General features: G+C 51.1%; 1 pseudogene; it reads left to right on the forward strand.

The window, feature by feature from the left end:
- Positions 1 to 7878: 7878 nt before the first annotated feature.
- On the forward strand, positions 7879 to 12445 carry LOC130022021 (uncharacterized; annotated as a pseudogene).
- The last annotated feature ends 446 nt before the right edge of the window (positions 12446 to 12891 follow it).

Genomic DNA, 12891 nt, shown 5'->3' on the forward strand with positions numbered 1-12891 from the left:
CACGTCATTGAAGGTCACGACATCCTGAGTCAGCACACGGAGAGGGTGGGAGTCAGAGTATATCTTAGCCTCATTCCCACTACTCTGATGCCAGGACCCAGGGTCCTATATTGTCGCTGGGCCTCTCCCCTCCGAATGAACCAGCCTCCATGCACACGCATGGCTGACGGGCCCCAGAAATCACATAAGGCAGCTGGATCTGCTAAAGTGGGAGGACGTTATACAGAAGGTTCTTGGATGTATCTGCCTTTCCTGGTAACCCCAGGGCCAATTCGAGCACCACTGGTCTAGTGAGCACTGTAGAGAGGATCACCTGAACACAGACTTGTACGATCCAAAACACTATCCCTGGGTGTAGCAAAAACCACTGCATGCTCACCGCAGCACCCCCAAAGCACATGGCCACTAGGATTGAGAACGTGAAGTCCATATAGACAATTACTCAGAGCAGTGCATGGCATGTGTGCCTGTAGGAACTCACTGCTCAGGACCGCCCCAAATCCCGCTCAAAGAATGTAGAAGTTTCTTTACCCCAGCATCTCTACTGGCCTCAGAGATCCTTGTCTCTTTCTCCTTGGGATCGGCGCATGCCCAGAAATCAACACACAAGAATATGTGGACGTAAGACTATATGACCGAGCAGGTAGTCTCTCAAAAGTAGGAAGGACAAAACAGGAGAAAAGCAAGTCTGGGGGCCCAAGTCACTGTAGTTGTCAGGGCGCAAACGGGGCCAACACACCCCAGGGTGCTCTGAGGCCCGTCACTTGTGAATCCAGAGCACAGAGTCAAGAGGACAGTTGATGACAAAAACAATGCAAAAGAAGCCGAAGCAGCAGGTTGGCGTAACAGGACAGCTGTTCCGGGGACAGCATGTGGGACTGGTGATTCCCAACATCCCATATGGTCCCACAAGCACTGCCAGGGGCAATGCCAGAGTGCAGCACAAGGAATGATTGTGAGAATCGTTGCTCTGCCATCCCTAATAAAACAGAAAACCCAAGATGAAACCTTTGGACCTCCAGCATCCCATTGGTCACCTAGACCTGTCAGGAATGAGCATTGAGCACTGAGCTTTGAGTACTCCTCATGCACCACTGGTTTGGCCCCAAAGCCAAATAAAACAAAACAAACATACACAAAAGCAGCTTCAAACAGCAGAATGGGACGATCCGATCGGAAGTCTCATCTTGGAATCCGTCCAAAAGAAACTCAAAACAGAAGGCCCAGGAAGCCTGGGCACTCCGGGTACTCATGTCATTCTATCCCTCTACTCCTACCTGGGGACGGTTTATCAGAAGCCGTGTCACCATCTTCTACTGTCACTGTTGTTCTGAGTATCAGCAGGAGGCTCCAGGTGTTGTCTGCTCAGAGAGAGATGAAGAGTCAGGGGTGCTTTGCAGCTTGATATGAGGGAGCTGAAATTCATGATCCGGAGAAAGAAACACCAGTATTGTGGTTAGAAGGCAATAATGTGAATTGGGTGCTTGACTAGATAAACCGATCAATCCTCTGCATCCCATATGGCCCCCAGTAGTGCCAGGGAAAATATCTGAGCTTAGAGACTCGAGTAAACCATGAGCATCTCCGCGTGTGTGCCCTCTCTACCCCCTAAAATCTAAAGAACCAAAAATAGCCCCCCAAATACAATTTTTTTGGCAAAACTCAGCCACCTGCAAGTCCCCTTCCCCCAACCCACACATGACCCGGGCTCTCACGGCAGAAAATGAAGATGACAAGCAACAGGTCTCCTGCCATTAGGTGGAGGGGCTGAAGCTCTGCCCCTCAAATCTGGAGATTCTACAGAAGCGAGCTTAGGGCCGATGGTTCAAACATGGGACTGCTGGGAGGGTTGGGACGGCCAAGCCCCTGGCTGAGTCCCACATTCACCCACTGTTGCCCCATCCCGGAGCTGGAGACGATCGTGGCCAAGAGGCCCCCCAGGATCACACACTCACAACTGCGACCTCTGCAACCTGATACAGCCCCCACTGCACCTCCAAAGCTCTGCATTCCTCTACAGCCTCCACCGCACCTCAGAATCCACCTGGATGTCAGGGAACAAGTGAAAAACCAGCACAAAAATGCCCCCCAATCTGGCTCAGACCCTCCACTCACAGTGTGGAAATGGGAAGGTGTGGGGTGCTCACAGGAGGCTGCTCGAATCCTGCCACAAAATATGCTTTCACAGCCCCCCTTCCAGGATGGGGTGCAAATTTACTTGTCCTTTGCCAAGTGAGCAAAAGCCCCAGTGTCTGTGTCAGGGATGGAAAATGAACCATGACACACTTAAGACATCACTTCCATTTCCATAAGGTTCCTTGAAGAGCCAGAGTCTAGGCAATGGGAACCTTTTTGCCACCCAGGTGAATCTGTGCTGCAAGGGGGATGGACTCAAATGAAGGAGTGGAGAGGCAAATGCTGAACTGGTCGGTCACACACTGGGGGCCTGGGGATAAGGAGAAGTCCCCTGATCCTGCAGTTGTCACCAAACATTGAACCAATGATATCTAGACACACAATGTTACCCTGAATCTTGTCAAATGATCCCTGAGCTCAGAGACAAGAGTAAACACTGAGCACTGTAGGGTGTGGTGAAAAATATAACAAGAAAAAAAGACAAATTCTACCGAAGGGGGGGGGGAAATGATATACAAAGAGAAATTCTAGAGTGAAACATTTAGAGTCAAATTTCTGGTCCTTAAAAATCCCCTATTCTTGGGGCTAGAGAGACAGCACAGCGGGTAGGGCGTTTGCCTTGCACGCGGCCAACCCGGGTTCGATTCCCAGCATCCCATATGGTCCCCTGAGCATTGCCAGGAGTAATTCCCGAGTGCAAAGCCAGGAGGAATCCCTGTGCATCGCCAGGTGTGATCCAAAAAAGAAAAAATAATCCCCTATTTTTCATCTATCCCTGCTACAGAAACTCACAGTTTCTCCTGAATCCCTATTGTTCTTTCACCATTGTTTGTGCATATATGTGTATATATGTGATTTTGTGTGATTTTTGTTTCGGGGCCACAACCGGCAGATTCAGGGCTTACTCCTAGCTCTACACGCAGAAATCACTCTGGTACAGACCATATGGGATGCAGGGGATAGAACCTGGGTCGATTGCTTGGATGGTTAAGTCCTTACCCACTGTACTATGGCTCCGGCCTTAAGTAACTGTACTCCTAGCACAACCAGTGGGATTCCTGAGCAAATGTCCTTACTCCTCGAAAACCAAAACTTTCTTGCTTAAAAAAAACAAAACCCTTTACCCTGGTTGGATTCTAGTTCTAAACAATTTAGGTTTAACATTGGATCATCATTTCTCCTCTGCTACAAGGAGCTTAGGCTTACTGAGTAATACCCATCCCAATCTCTTCCATTTCCATAGTATTCATCTTTAACTTCCCTGTGCTCTGCTTCCACTATGATTAATCACCCATTTCCCATAACCACAACCTGTGAATTGTAAAGTCAGATTCTTCAGAGATCTCTGGATTTTGTATTTGGAAGTGAAATGTTGACTTTCTATTTCCTTTATATCCTCTGCAGTTTACTTTAGACAAATATCTTTTTTTGATCCTGGAGAAGGATGAGTGCAGTCCCAGGTAGGGAAGATTGTGCTGGGAGGATTGGGATGGCCATGCCCCCAGCCCTCAGCTTTGTATAGACAAAGGAAGGCAATACTATGCTTTTGTAACTTCAGAGTTAATTGACTGCAGATACTATATACTCCTGGGCATTGTCATGCTTATGAGACTTAAGCCTCAGCTGCCCTTTGTTCTTAGCACCTCAAAAGCAAGAGACTGGATGGACCCAGGAGAGCTGTGAGCTACCCTGGCATTGAAAAGGGACAGATAAGCACCATAACATAGGAATGACTGATCATTTACGCAGATAAACATATGGCGAGGAAATTCTCATGGGGAGATCTACCCAAGGAGACACTCTGTCCCCCAGGGACATCTACGTTGCTTTTATCTTTCCCTCTAATTGCATAAGTTATCAACACTTGTAGTTGTTTGGATAAACACAGTAAGAGACAAAGATCCCAACACTTAGTTCTCTGGGTTTTGACAGCAAACGAGGCTTTTTTTTTAACATTTTTTTGCTTTTTTGGGTTACAACCGGTGATACAAGGGGTTACTCCTGACTCTGCACTCAAGAGTTACTCCTGGCGTTTCTCAGGGGACCATATGGGTTGCTGGGAATTGAACCCAGGTTGGCCGCGTGCAAGGCAAACACCCTACCCGCTGTGCTTCCTCTCCAGCCCCCAGAGCAAATAAGGCTTTTAACACTTACTTCTATGGGCTCTGAGAGCAAGCAAGGCTTTTACTGTAAATCCCAGATTAAGTCTTCAGGCCAGTTCAGCTTGTCCTTCCCCATGGGGGTCCTGTCTCTAACACTGTCACAGTTTGCATCAAGACCCTGCATACGTGCATTCTAGAATGTTCCATTTCGAAGCCGGGGTAGTTTTTCCACTTGCCCCAGGTCCATCCAAGTCCCATGGCAGAACCTCCCTTTTGGTGTGGTAGGAACTACAGCAACTGAAGCCTGAGTCAAGTAACTATGACCAAGCAATTATGCCCAGGAGTAGATATACTTGAGTCCATCAACTCCCAAATATTAGGAGTATAAGCATTGATGGTCTTTCTGTGTTTAACCAAAGAACAGTGCTGTAGATTTAAAACATAAAAAAGCTATAGGGGAAACAGGAAAGCAGGTACAAATACACAGCCACTTCAACTACAAAGCAGTACAAATACAAAGTTGAGAATTACCAGAAAGTTATGGTTTATAAGTAATCAAGACTGACCTGGGAAACTGAGACAACACGAGGAAAAATACAAAGGACATGTTAAAGATAAACTTTAACGAAATTAGGGATGTTAGCAAGGACATGATAAGTTTTTCTGGGAGGAGGAAAAGGGGCAATTCAGAGATGAAGCCTAAAAGACTTGGGTTAGTATCCAGCAGATCACCAACAGCCTGGCCCCTTCTTCGATCCTCTGTCACCCTTCACCGGCCAGGGTGGGTAGACCAATCATAGCCACCAAAGGCACGCAGCGCATGTCCAGACATTATTTGAACACAACTCTCAGTAACTCAGTGTAATAGCCAAGTTTTGCCTGATCAGGGAGAGAGGAAGAGTCAGGGTGCAATTTTCAAGTTGATTTTAGGATACAGAAATTCTACGTTAGAAAAAAATAACAATGTGGAGTCAGAGATAGTAAGCTGGGAGGGCCGCTTCCCATGCTGACCCAGATCAATATTCGGCATCTCACATGACCCAGAAAGAACATTAAAAAAAAAAGAATTCCAGAGTGCTGCTCCTGAAGTAAGCACACATACGTGCCCAAAATACAACCAAAAATAGCCCCAAAGTAAATTTTCAGTTGCAAACCGCAACCACCCCTAGAACCCCACCCAAGGGGTGGTCTGGAAATCAAGGCTACTAATGAATAGTGACCGAGGGCTACAGTGTCATTTGCTATTAGGGAGCTGCCCCCCTGCCCCTCAAAAATGAACAGTCCTTTTATAGTTTTGGAGGCACCACCGGCGATATGGACGAGGAACTTGACTCTGCGCTCAGGCACCCTTCCTGGTCGAGCTTGGAGATTGATCTTAGGTGGGCCAGATGCAAAGCAAACATTCTAACTGCTGTGCTATCTCTTTGGTCCTCTAAGTGAATCTGCAGGTTCTACAGCTGTGAGGCCAGGGCCAAAGCATCCAGGACAGGGCCCAGCGCAGTCCCCTGCTGGGAGGGTAGGTACGCCCAACCCCGACGCTCTGCAGTCCCCGCGCTCGGCCCCACGCCCACCCGCCACCGGCCCACGGCGGAGCTTCAGGGGACACCCAGAACCACGCACTCACACCCTAGATCCCTGAGCTCCAGTAAAGCCCCCACTGCACTCACCAAAGCTCCACGTCCCCCACCAAACCCTGGCAGGCTCAGGAACCACAGGGATAATGATTGAAAATGGAGCTTAAAAGTATCCTTACCACTGGCTTGGCCCCGCCCCTCAGTGCAGATGAAAGATAGCCGCATGGCAATTGGGCCCTAGCAAAGCAAGTCCCAGCCCATATCCTGCCCTGAAGCTGCACCCGGTTGACAGCACCAAGTACCCCCATCTTCTTCTTGTTGCCCCTGGAATTCGCCACAAAAGACCACAAGGCCGGAAAAGGCCTAATGAGGTATTTCCTTGCCCTCAGAATCCGCCTAATAAGGCCACAGGCCCAGAGAGGGCCTAATAAGGTATTTCCCTGTTTTTGGAATCCACCTAATATGGCCATAAGGCCAGAAAAGGCCTACTTAGCTGCCCGTTGGGATGGCCTGGTGACCTGTACAGAAGAGAGTGGCCGGTGCTGATGGCTTGTTGCAAAATGATTGGCTGCCTGTGTGCAGCTTCTAATGTAATAGTTCAAATGTATTGGATGACTTGTGCATGGGCTTTCTGAAATGCGCGGGAAGATGCCCTATAAAAAGCCCCCTTTGAAAAGGCCCGGGGCTCTCAGCCACTGACTGTTTGCGGTCATGCTGTGAGCCCAAACATTCTTGAATAAACCTCTTGCTTTTGCATGGACTTGTTCTCTCAGAGTTTTCCTTGACAGGTATGGTTGTCCTGCGCTCGAACCCTAACATCTGGGGGCTCGCCCGGGATTGGGAGCAAAAGGACCCTTGCCCACCTGATCAAGACCTCCCTGATAAGACGTTTCGGGGTGAGTAAGGCGCCTGTACTCAGCGATCACTAAATCGGTGTGTATGTGTGTCGACCGGTCAGGGGATTCTCGCAGTGGCTATGAGATCGGGTCCAAGAGGGCCCTCTGGCTGTGGCGAACAGACGTGATCCGAGACCAGAGGCCACGACCCTGGGGGACGCCCCAGTGGTGGTAGAACCCCGGGGACACCCGAAGGCTCCGTTTGGGGTGAAGGAGACACGGACGCCTCCTTCCAGGCAGAGCGAGACAGTGAAGTTTTTACCGGTACCCCTTCCAACAGCTGGAAGACTTCTTCCCTTGGCGTGTCTGTGGACGACCCTCCTGGGTCACTGTGTGACTTCCTGTCTCCTTCTCTCTCTTTGTCTTTATCTCTTCCTCTCTGAAGTCTCCACACTGGCCATGGGGCAGACCCTCCCAACTCCTCTTTCCCTTACTCTGGACCACTGGTCGGAGGTCCGTAAGCGAGGATCTAACCTCTCTTGTTTCGTTCAGAAAGGAAAGTGGCGGACCTTCTGTTCGGCCGAATGGCCGACCTTCGGAGTCGAGTGGCCGGCGGATGGAGCGTTCGACTTGGACTTGGTCCGAGCAGTACAGGACGTTATTTTCAGACCTGACCCACTTGGTCACCCTGACCAACAATCCTATATTCTTCTTTGGAGGGACCTTTGTGAGAACCCCCGTCCCTGGGTAAAGCCGTTTCTTTCCAAACAGACACCGAAAGAAGAATCCAAGGTCCTCATGGTCCAGGGAGAAACGCCTTCGCCGCCCACTAACCCCAGACCGCAGATCCCGTCAGCCCCGATTCTCCCCAAGTCGCAGGGGGACCTTATTCTTTTGGATTCCACCCCGCCTCCTCCTCCCCCTTATCCAGCTGTGCCACACATATACACAGATCTCCCCCTTGCAGCAGGGGGAGACCTGGCTCCGGCTCCTCCCCTGCAGGCAGTAGGAGCTGGGCAGAATGCGTTGGGGAGGGAGCTGGAGCCCACTACGACGGCCGCTGAGGGCAGGTGAGGACAAGCCCAAACTCTCCCAGCCTGGTCAGGAATACTCGAGCCCCCCGGCCAAGGCACCCGTGCACGGCGACGACGAGCTCCACAGAAGGAGCCTGAACCGTTCGAGACTCATCCCCGAGAAACAGTTGCTCTCCCCCTGTGTCCATATGGTCCCATGATAGACGATGGGCATGGGGGGTGGTTGCAAACTTTACAATATTGGCCCTTTTCTACCTCAGATCTTTATAACTGGCGGAATAACAATTCCACTTTTTACGAGGACCCCACCAGGTTGGCTGGGTTGGTTGAGTCTATCTGCCACTCCCACCAGCCTACCTGGGACGACTGTCAGCAACTTTTGGACACTCTCTTCACCACCAAGGAATGGGACCGGATTCTCCTGGAAGCCCGCAAGAATGTTCCAGGAGATGATGGGAGACCGACCGCACTCCCTAACGGCATCGAGGATCAGTTCCTGCTGCGTCGCCCCAATTGGGACTCAACACCTTACAAGGTAGGGAGCATCTGTCCAATTATGGCCAGATTCTGTTGGCGGGTCTCCGGGGAGCCTCCAGGCGCCCCACTAATTTGGCCAAGGTAAGGGAAGTGAGTCAGGATCCTGATGAATTCCCCACTAGGTTCTTGGAAAGGCTCATGGAAGCCTTCCGGAGATACACACCCTTTGACCTCGAATGTGAAGAGCATAAGGGGTCGGTGGCCATAGCTTTTATTCGACAGTTCGCTGCAGACATTCGGAGAAAACTACAAAGACTAGACGGGATCCAGGATCTGACCTTGTGGGACCTAGTTAAGGAAGCTGATAAGGTGTATCACAAGAGGGAGACCCCAGAAGAGAGAGAAGAGAGAAAGGAGAAAGAGAGGGAAGAAAGGGAACGCAAGAGAGTTGAGAAAGGAGAAAAGGGAAAGACGGAGGGATCAGGAGGTGACAAAGATACAAGCCGCTATGTTGCAGCCAAGCAGGGGAGAAATTAGAGGGCCTCCCAAGGGGTCCTGTTGACCCCTGGGGCAGGAATTCAAGACCCCATGCTCACGACTGCGGACAGACCAATGCGCTTACTGTAAAGAGTTTGGGCATTGGGCCCACGAGTGCCCCCAGAAAAGGAAAGGAGAAAAGCTTGTAAACTTGCTGGTCCTTGATGACTAGGGTCGTCGGAGCTCGGACCCCCTCCGCGAGCTCAGGGTAAAGTTTGAAGTGGAGGGGACCCCCATTGACTTTGAAGTAGACACGGGAGCAATGCACTCGGTGCTGCAAAAACCTCTAGGGAAACTGTCAACAAAGAAATCTCTAGTTCATGGGGCAAACGGCAGCTGCTACCGACCCTGGACCACCAAACGGATCATGAATTTGGGAAAAAGAGAGATCCAGCATTCATTCTTGATCATACCAAATTGTCCTGCTCTCTTACTGGGAAGAGACTTGCTAACCAAATTAAGGGCCAATATCGCCTTTGACCCAACGGGCTCCAAGGTAACATTCCAGAATCCATTAGTTGGATCTGTGGAATTGGACGATACCCCAGTGACTACCATACTAACCCTGAGGGCAGATGAAGAATACCGACTGTATCAGGCCGCGTTGAAGGAAGCGGATGCCTGGTTAAGACAGTTTCCTGAGGCCTGGGCAGAAACGGTGGGGATCGGCCTAGCTACCCAGCAACCTCCAGTGGTGGTGACCCTCAGAGCCACTGCCACCCCAGTGCGGGTTCGTCAATACCCGATGAGCAAAGAGGCTAGGGAAGGGATCAAACCTCACTTTCATAAATTATACCAGCAGGGGGTGCTAGTGTCCTGTCAATCAGCCTGCAACACACCTCTGCTCCAGAAGCCGGGGACAGGGGATTACCGCCCTGTACAGGATCTCCGGGAGGTAAATAGCAGAGTAGAAGATATCCACCCCCACTGTGCCGAGTCCTCATAATCTCCTCAGTTCATTGGGGCCGAACAAAACTTGGTACACTGTCTTGGACTTAAAAGATGCCTTTTTTAGTCTGCCTTTGCATCCTTCCTGCCAGCCTCTCTTCGCTTTCGAATGGACTGACCCCGAAAAGGGGATTTCAGGTCAACTCACCTGGACGCGACTACCACAGGGGTTCAAGAACTCCCCCAACATTTTTGATGAGGCACTCCATAAGGACCTGAACGCCTTCCGCCGGGGAAACCCAGACGTAACCCTGTTTACAGTACGTAGATGATCTGTTGCTGGCGGCCGAATCTGAGGAGGCCTTGAGTGCGGGACACAGACTCTGCTCGCCGAGCTGACTAGACTCGGATACCGAACTTCTTTTCGAAAAGCTCAGCTATGCAAGAGAGAGGTAACGTTGCTGGGCTATAAGATTCGGGGTGGGCATCGCTGGCTCACAGAGGCCCGGAAAAAGATGGGAACCCAGATCCCCACCCCCAGTTCCCGCCGTCAGCTAAGGGAATTTCTAGGGACGGCAGGATTTTGCCGACTGTGGATCCCCGGGTTTGCCTCCCTAGCTGCGCCTCTGTACCATCTTACCAAAAATGATATTCCCTTTAAGTGGGGGCTTGAGCAACAGAGGGCATTTGATGACATCAAGAAGGCTTTGCTCAGCACACCAGCATTGACCCTTCCTGACATAGAAAAGCCCTTTACCCTCTATTTGGATGAGAAAGGAGGGATAGCCAAGGGGTGTATTGACTCAAACTTTGGGACCATGGAAAAGGCCGGTGGCCTATTTGTCAAAAAGGTTGGATCCTGTCACTAGTGGATGGCCCCAGTGCCTGAAGGCAATAGCAGCTGCGGCCCTCTTGGTAAAACACGCAGACAAGCTGACGCTAGGCCAGATAGTGATGCTGATAGCTCCACACACCCTGGAGAGTGTGGTTCGCCAGCCACCCGACAGGTGGCTCACGAACGCCCGCATTACATACTATCAAAACGTCCTGTTGGTCTTTACTGGGTAACTTTCAGTTCCCCTTCCATCCTGAACCCCGCCACCCTATTACCCGATAAACAGCAGGAACCAGTCTTACAACTTGCCAAGACATCCTAGCCGAAGAGATGGGAGTAAGGCGAGATCTAAAGGACTAGCCCCTGCAGAACCCGGATGATACCTGGTACACAGATGGGAGCAGCTTTCTCCCGGACAGAAGGAGGAGGGCGGGGGCAGCCGTGGTGAGTAACGAAGCTACCATTTGGACCAAAAAATTAACTGAAGGAACCTCGGCTCAGAAGGCCGAGCTCATTGCCCAGGCCAAACATTGGAACTGGCAGAAGGTAAGAGAACTACAATTTATACTGACAGTAGGTATGCCTTTGCCACTGCCCACATACATGGGGCCATTTACCAGCAGCGGGGTCTTTTGACATCAGCTGGGAAAGAGATCAAGAACAAGCCTGAGATCTTACGGCTCCTGGCAGCAGTCCTCCTCCCTGCTGAAATAGCCATCGTCCACTTCCCGGGTCATCAGCGGGGATCAGACCCGGTGGCCACTGGGAACCGCAAGGCAGATGAACAAGCCCACTGGGCAGTTGCTTTCTCCCCGGCTGCGTCAATCCAGGTGGCCGAAGAAGGGCTAGAACTGAGGAATGACGACGGGCAAGAGGCAGAGGCTCCACAGCAAAGCGGTGACGGGCATGAGGGGGACGACCACCAGAAGGCCTTGATTTACTTACAGACTCTTCACAAACTCACTCACTTGGGGCCCCAGAAAATGGCTGAATTACTGAAAATCCAGACCTTTGGCCTGACCGTTGAGGAGGAACAGCAATTGGCCAAGGCCATAGTAGCGAACTGTGAGGCTTGTCAAAAGGTTAATGCCTACCCAGCAGGTATGGTAGTTAGTGCAGGGACAAGACTCGGGGGGACCGACCGGGGCAGTATTGGGAGATCGACTTCACAGAAATAGTTCCGGCTAGATATGGATTCAAGTATCTACTTGTGATGGTGGACACTTTCTCAGGATGGCCCGAGGACTACCCGACAAAGGGAGAAACTGCACAAGTAGTAGTGAAGAAGATTATGGAAGAAATCTTCCCCAGGTTCGGTTTTCCACATACTATAGGGTCTGACAATGGGCCGGTCTTTGTGGCCCGAGTAAGCCAGGGACTAGCTAAAGCACTGGGGATAAATTGGAAATTGCATTGTGCATATAGACCCCAGAGTTCAGGACAGGTAGAAAGGATGAACAGAACCATAAAAGAGACCTTAACTAAACTACCTGTAGAAACCGGCTGGAAAGATTGGACCATGCTCCTACCTTATGCCCTGTTCCGAGCCCGAAACACCCCTTCCCCGACTTTGCTAAACCTGACCCCCTTTGAGATCCTACATGGAACTCCCCCTCCGGTGAGGGACTTGAATTTATTTGATGGCATGATCCCTTTGTCTACCCCTCTAATTGCCAGACTGAAAGCAATCGAAACAGTCCAACACTCAGTCTGGAAGCATTTGGCCGCCGCGTATCAGCCTGGTGACCTGCAGGTGCCTCACTGGTACCAGGTCGGGGACACAGTCTACGTCCGCCGACACCAAGTCCGGACTCTGGAACCTCGGTGGAAGGGACCCTACCTGGTGATCCTGACCACTCCGACTGCCGTGAAGGTCGATGGCATCGCCGCATGGATCCATGCCTCTCACCTCAAACCTGCCTCTCCGACCAAATCTACCTGGAAGCTGGAGAAGACTGAGAATCCCCTCAAACTGTGCATCTGCCGTGTGGGTAGGACTGTGGACTCTCCCCCCCATGAACTGTAATCCCCACGCTCCCCAGCACTTGACTTGGGAGATGGTATCCCCTACTGGACAAGTGGCCTGGCCCGTCAAGGGAACTTACACTCCGAGTACGTGGTGGCCCACTTTGCACCCAGATATGTGTCAGCTTGTCTTGGGACTAGACACCTGGGATGTGGGGAAGGAGGAAGTAATACCAGACAGAGGTGACTCCAGAGCAAATGCTGGCCATGCAGGAGTAGGGGGAACCATCGGGTGTTTGACTAGGGAGAGAAGGTGTCACCTCGGGCTGCAACAATTCTATATCTGTCCAAAAGATGGTAGAGATCGTTAAGGGAAAAGGACTTGTGGAGGGCCGGAGGCCCTTTATTGTAAGGCCTGGGGTTGCGAGACCACAGGGCAAGCTTACTGGAAGCCTGCCTCCTCATAGGACTGGATCAAGGCCGCTTGGGGCTGGAGCGGTGTAAGGA

The sequence above is a fragment of the Sorex fumeus genome, unplaced genomic scaffold (assembly GCF_029834395.1).
Source record: "Sorex fumeus unplaced genomic scaffold, SorFum_2.1 ptg000019l, whole genome shotgun sequence".
In the NCBI taxonomy this organism is placed as follows: domain Eukaryota; kingdom Metazoa; phylum Chordata; class Mammalia; order Eulipotyphla; family Soricidae; genus Sorex; species Sorex fumeus.